General features: G+C 40.5%; 1 pseudogene; it reads left to right on the forward strand.

Moving 5' to 3' along the window:
* Positions 1–213: 213 nt before the first annotated feature.
* The window catches only part of LOC102865035, a 71,405-nt pseudogene continuing 64,591 nt past the window's right edge, over positions 214–7,027 (forward strand).

The following is a 7,027-nucleotide window of genomic DNA, read 5'->3' on the forward strand; positions in this document are numbered from 1 at the left end:
CTCTTTCAATTCTAACTTCATTTTTGGACCCTCACAATTCAGCCTCCACTGTGGGGCTAGAGTCTCAGAAGTCAGTTTCAGAGGACAAGTTTAAAGGTCCCTAGGTTAGGTGCGAGCTTTGATATCATGCCCCACCTGCTTGAAGCTGATGATTAACCAATAACTTATATAAAGAAAGGACCACTGAGGGAGGCAGAAGGACAGCCTGCAGCCATGGCCAGCACGTTAAGTCCCAGCACCACGGCCGTGACTCCGGAGGATCCTCCCATGTCAGAGCGCATCAGAAATGCTGCTGACATCTCTGTCATTGTCATCTATTTTTTGGTGGTGACGGCAGTTGGGCTGTGGGTATGTGGGAGCTTAATGGGAATATGTGAGGAGCAGGAGGCACGAGGGGAAGGCATCTTATTGGAGGGACGGATGTGGAGTACCATAACTGAGGAAGTATGACAGCTTCCACAAATTTCACCATGCATCAAAGTTGTGTGATGTGTGTGTGAGTGTATCACACACACACACACACAGAGGGAGAGAGAGAGAGAGAGAGAGAGAGAGAGAGAGAGAGAGAGAGAGAGTTTATACTGAGTTTGTATAAGTTTATTTATTTTCCTAACAAACCCATAAGTAAGGACACAGTTAACATTAGCACTCAGGTGTCACCTTTAACCATTTTTCTGTTTGGCATCTCCGGTGGCTGGGATGAATGCTTTTATTTTTATCATCTCATTCATTTTCCTTTCCTTTGGTGTTTGCTCACTTTCTAACTTAGGGAGCTGAGTGTTTTGTCCATTGAGTTTCATTCTTTCTGATCAGTAATGAAAGGAAAGCTGCAAAACATCTCACAAGCCCATCGTTACAGCTACTTCATATTGTTTGAGTAAATAAGATATATAGCATATGCAGGACACAAGTTGAGGGCTATGCTTTCTCAAATTCCTTCTAGATTTATTGTATTTTATTTTTTTAAGGTAACAGTGGTTTTTAAGCAGGACTTCAGTTATGCCATAACTAACAGAAAAATATGTCAGCACCTTGGCCAGAGCATCCAGATGGCTTCGTGCCATGTGTTTGGATTGAACCCCATCTGTCTTCCCTTTTGCTTAGGCCATGCTGAAGACCAACCGGAGCACTGTTGGAGGCTTCTTCTTGGCTGGCCGAGATATGGTCTGGTGGCCTGTGAGTAAACTATTTTTACCCTGAAATGAAAGTTTCTGTGCATATGAAGGGGGCGGGGACACACTTGATATTTTCAGAACTATACAGGTTGTCCATTTTCTGCCATATCTTCCTAAATCCTGAACTCAAGGGCTCCACTTTAGTTTTACTGATTATCATTTGTCAACATTTGTGAGAGCAGTTTTATGGCATTTAAGGAGTCCCTTTCAGGATCATCCGCCTTGCCTTCATAACTATTCTAACGCGTCTTCTTTTTGCACTTCCAGTCTGAGCTAATGTCATCTGTCTTGTTTGGATTAATTTCTTTCCTTCTGTTGTCTTCAACACCCAACCAAAAACTTTAAGAAGCCTCACAGCTCTTCCAACCTTTGCCTGGTGTGTTCGTTCTGTGGAATTTGTTGACAATAAATGTGTGTTTCATTACAATGATGTCAACATCAAGTCTTTTTTAACTCTTAGACTACTGGGTTTGCCCCTTTTGTATTTTAATGTGTAGCTTTCTCCTAGCCCCTTACTGCCTCAGAGGGTGTATCTCCTCTGAACTAGAGAGTCAGCACTGGGTTGGATATTCAGTAAGTGCCAAGTCAGTGCTTCATTCACAGATATGTTGCATTCATTGTCTCCACTGTCTGAAAATACATGGATGTTGGTGAAAAACTTAACTGGAGTGATCAAAAGAGATAGTGACTAATTGAAAGCTTGACATGAATTTTATCCTCAATTTTTATTGTGATTTGATAGAAAGTTTACAAAGGCATGTTGCTTTTTTAACCATAAATGCACATTTTGTTCCATTACATTCATTATAATACCCACAATGTTTGTTCACTCATTCATTTCATACTGTCTTTACCTTCATTTATCTTAATTAATGTTTATTAAATGTTAGTTAATTTTCTACCTGCCTCTCTTTTCTCCTCCTTAGTAATTGTATTAAACTGATACTATGTGCTGACCTTTCTTTAGCTTTTTGTAATTGTGGCCTTACACAGTGTTTGCCACTTTTTAATTGACTTTTTTTTTTTTAAACTAAGCATTATATGAAATGGGTTTTGTTGGGTTGATGATTTGTTTAGAATTCTGAGCATCACAAAAATCAGTATTAAATTACTAAAAAGGGCAGAGACCAAAAATGTCTGCAAAGTTCATTCTTTGACAACCACTCCATCATTTTTTACAATATACTGTTCTCCTCCTGACCCTAAACCTCCCTTCCATGGTTTTGGACTTTCCAGTGATTTGCTGGAAGGTCTTGAAGAAGCTTACACAGCTGTTGATGACATCATGCATGGGTGAGGGAGTTGGCTCAGGTCAGGAGGCACGTGGAGTGGGAGAGTTCCCAGAGTCTTGAGCGCAATCTTCTGTCTTTGGAATGCTGGGGCAAAGACCATTCCTCGAGGGTCATCAAGGTGGCAATTTAGGCCATGTCTTACTCCAATCTAATTTCCTTTTGTCTACCAAGTGTCCTACATTGCTTCAAATTAACCACCTGAGCGTGCCCAGGCAATTAGCATGTCCGATTAGTACGTGCTGCAGGGAAGACTTGCGGAGCCTCAGTTTTACCATATCTGGAGTGTTCTCCCATTAGATAAACTACCCATATTTTGATCAATTAGCTGATCTTTAGTAGAGTCTCAGGATATCAAGGGACAGAAAAACCATTTGGAAAAGTAAACTCCTTGACTCCACTGATGTCCAACCAGATATTACTTTCCTAGTCCATCTATGCAAAACTATTTTTGGGAAATATTCAGAGCTGCAGCAATCATAGCCAACAACAGTCTCCATCTCATTTCAGTTGTTGTTGTTAGGTGCCATTGAGTCGAGTAGGCCTCACAGTGACCCTATGAACAATAGATCTGAATCTTGTCCTATCTTTTGCCAATCTTACAATTCCTGACTCACTTAAGTCCATTGCTGCAGCCATGGTATTGACCCACCTGGTCAAAGGTCTTCTTTTCTTTTGTCACCATCCACCTCCCCAAGCATGACATCCTTCTTCAAGGAATAACTTCTACCAATGTACCCAAAGTCAAATGTCTGAATGTTGTTGTTATTGTGTACCATGGTGTCAGAACCGACCCATAGCTGGACCCTCTGGTGGGTTTAAAAAGACAGTTAATCACAATGGAGGAGACTGCCCATCCTTCTCCTGTGGAGCAGCTGGTGGCCTCGACCTGCATGCCTTTGGGACTACAGTGCAGCTCCTTGTCCCTAAGCTACCAGAGCTCCCAAATGTCTGAATAGGAAATGTTTATATAGAGAGTTGGATAGTGGGAACATAGAACGTAGAGTGGATACTGCTAGAGTCTCACATCCAATTCAGGTATGTCAGAAATGGGCTTCATTCATGATCATTCAAAGGCTCTTTTTAAAGGTAGTGACTAAAGACAAGTAGGCAACATCATGATAGGTGGAGAAAAGATTGAAGTTGTCATGACATCATTCTGATCAGGTCCATAATCATCACCCATGAGAGCAAGAGATAAGAAGTTAAAAAAAATGTGTTGCATTGGGAAAATCTGCTCTCAGGACTGTAGAGGACTGTAAGCACTTAAAAGTGCAACATAGCAATGGTGTTAGTTTAGACTAATGGTGTTGGGAGTGTCTGAGTCAAGCCATTGTTGTTGTTGTTATTGTGTGCCATCAAGTCAGAACTGACTCATAAATAACCTTTCGGCAGGTTTTCAGAGACAATAAATCACATGGGTGAAGATTGTCCACCTTTCTCCCACAAAGTTGCTTTGAGTCCTAGTCAGATGACATAGTCTAATAACAAGAACAAAGACCAGGAAGTGATATGTGGAAAGACTGATGGGTAGGAAGAGGGTCCCAGGGTCAGCATGAGGGAGAGAAGCACTATTATTCCCCAACTTTGGGATTCTTGAGGTTTTATCAGAAGAGCAGAGGTTGATGGGAGTTCTGAAGGTTCTTGATTAAGGATAGGTTCAGCTTAAAATTGGAGGTAAATAGGTCAATGTTTCCCTAAGGTAGCAGAAGGCAAGATTTTCCTGTAAGGTGCCAAATCCTTAGTACAGATGGTTATTGAAGCAAATGCTCCATCACCACCACAAAGGGTGGTGGTGAGTCTAGCTCAAGAAATAGTTATCAATACACAAACAAATGGATGTGTCTGTGAGATAATGAAATCATATGGGTACTAAAGTGTGGATATCACACTACTTTCGCATTTTATGAAATACTCTTTAGTTGAAATATTTCCCCCCCCCTTTTTTTTTTATCATTCATGTAAAGACTATTCCTAGCTCACGGGCCATACAAACAAGAAATAGGCAGATGTGGTGCACAGTTTGTCATCATCTTCGCTGAGAAATAAAGACTTCTGTTTCAGGGTTGAATTGTTTTCAAGAATTCAGATTTGAGTCTTTCATTTCTGATCCTACTCTGTTCTTTTGGATTGCAGATGGGTGCCTCCCTCTTTGCCAGTAACATCGGCAGCAATCACTTTGTGGGTCTGGCCGGGACAGGAGCAGCTTCAGGCTTCGCTACTGCAGCATTTGAATGGAATGTGAGTCATTTTATAGCCTTTATTCTTTTAATCAAGCCCATAAACAACAAAAACAATAACCTTTTTCCTGGGATAAACTCTTCTCTGGTTTGAATTCCATTATTATTTATTCCTAGTTCATATTCTTTTTTTTTTTTTAAACCTCTAGGATTTTTCTCATGTGACTTTATTCCATCTGAGTCATTCCAATCAGACTGTTCCCCTTCTCTGACCTTTTGCTCAAGTAGTTACTGCCACTGTAATTGCCACTTTTAGCTGACTAAAGTTCCACCTTGAACTTGAACTGGAACTTCCTGGCCACTTTAATTCTCAATTTCCTTTGTCATTCATGAGCTTTCACACTCTGTATCCAGATTAGAGTAAGACATCAGTAGTTAAAAACGTAGAAATCACGCTTCCTTCTTCTGTAGAACTTTCATTTAAGATATGCTTTCAGGAGAGGGCAGCAGGTACAAGAGCTGTAGAGTAGAGACGTGTTCAGTACAGTGTAGCCTACCCAGTGGTTGTGGTTGTTGTGTACTGTTGAGTTGGAACCAATCCATAGCTGACCTTTTAGTGAGTTTTCAGAGACAGTCACACAGGAGGAGTTTGTCTATCCTTCTCCTGTGGAGCAGCTGGTGCATTTGAATCATGTGCCTTTGGGACTGCAGCACAATTTCTTACCACAAGGCCACCAGTGCTCCTTACTCATATTCAGCAGACACATGCATTCGATAGAGTGTAGCAGGCACAAGGGCTGCACAGCTATTGAGGAGTTTCAGAGTAGGGACATCTGTTGTGGACAAGGGTGGTACTTAATCTAAGTTTGGGGGACATTCCTGAAGCTGTGAGTGGTTGAAATGAGCCAAGGAGGGCCTGACCACGCCAGTGACCGTGGAGTGAGAACTGAATGATCTGAGCAATGGTAACTAAATTCTGCAAGTCTTTATGATTGAGGTCCCCAGTGCCCTGTTGTTATTTAACCAGTAGATATTAGATGAGAAATTGTCTCCTTAATCAGATGTTTAGGATCAGAGAAATAAAGTTATTGTTGTTTACCATCAAGTTGGTGCTGGGTTTTCAGAGACTGAAATAGCATGAGAGGAAATTGTCTATCAGATGTTCTGATTAGATGTTCTCTTCCATTCACACTGCTTTATCATCTAGCACGTGACTGGACACGCAATGGACATGACTTAATGCCTTGGTATGAGTGAACTTTCCCCATCATTTCAAGCGTTTATGTATATGTACATATTCTATACACAGTCGGAGGGAGAGGTCTGAATGGAAGAAAGTTAGATATATAGAAAGTGTACACAGATCATCAGATTGACTCAGGAAGTAGTCTTGAATCATCACAAATGCCTGTGTTTGGTTTTATTTTTTATTATTTTCTGTATTTTTTTTTAAAAATAAATTTTTATTTTATATTGGATTACTTAGAAAGTTTGTGTACATTGTGTTTCACATACTATTCTTCATTCACATTGTGTTTCATACAATCATTCACATTCATTATGTTTTATAAAATTAAACACCATTAAACTATGCCTACCATTACCCTGTGTTTCCAGATGTGTCTGCTTTTTAATATTTGGCCCCTAGTTTTTTTCTAGATAACGTCAAGGAACCTGAAATGAACCCAACCTCTAAAGGCATAGACAAAAGTGCCCTATGACCTAATGGGTATAATTACCCATTACAGATTCCAGCTGCACCTTTTATAACATATGACTTTGATCTTCCTTTATCTCTTACAGAAATGACTACTTTATCATATCTGCCCCATTTGGTTGTTGTGAGAGTAGCATGAATGATGCATGTGAAGTTTCTATATAAACTTTACACATTGACAGAATTTAGATGCTTACACTATATCTCACAACTTGTAGGGGGAGCATTAGGGAATTCTGGTGGCCTCGGGGTAAGAAACTGCACTGCAATAACAAAGACATGTGGTTCAAATTCACCACCAGCTCTGCAGGAGGATAGACAATCTGCTCCTGTGCAATTAACTGCCTCGGAAAACCTGCTGCAGGGTCAGCTATGGGTCAGTTCTTTTTTTTTTTTTTTTGGTATAAACAGTAAGATTTATTGAGCTGTATCTTAGTACAGACGCTGGGGCTTGCCCATGGTGCTCTTGATATACAAGGCCCAAACATTCTGCCAATTCTTCTTTAGCAAAGAAACCAGAAAGTTGACAGCCAGATGGATGTTGTAAACAAGTTCATCATCTGTCATCTTCACATGGCCAACAGCCACTGCCAGACACAGGACCTTTTTCAACTGGAATTTGATGGTGGACTTCACCTTGTCTACTTTTGCCACCATGTTCTCATT

This window comes from Elephantulus edwardii, unplaced genomic scaffold (genome assembly GCF_000299155.1).
Source record: "Elephantulus edwardii isolate Elephantulus edwardi_28Jun2011 unplaced genomic scaffold, EleEdw1.0 scaffold00151, whole genome shotgun sequence".
NCBI lineage: Eukaryota > Metazoa > Chordata > Mammalia > Macroscelidea > Macroscelididae > Elephantulus > Elephantulus edwardii.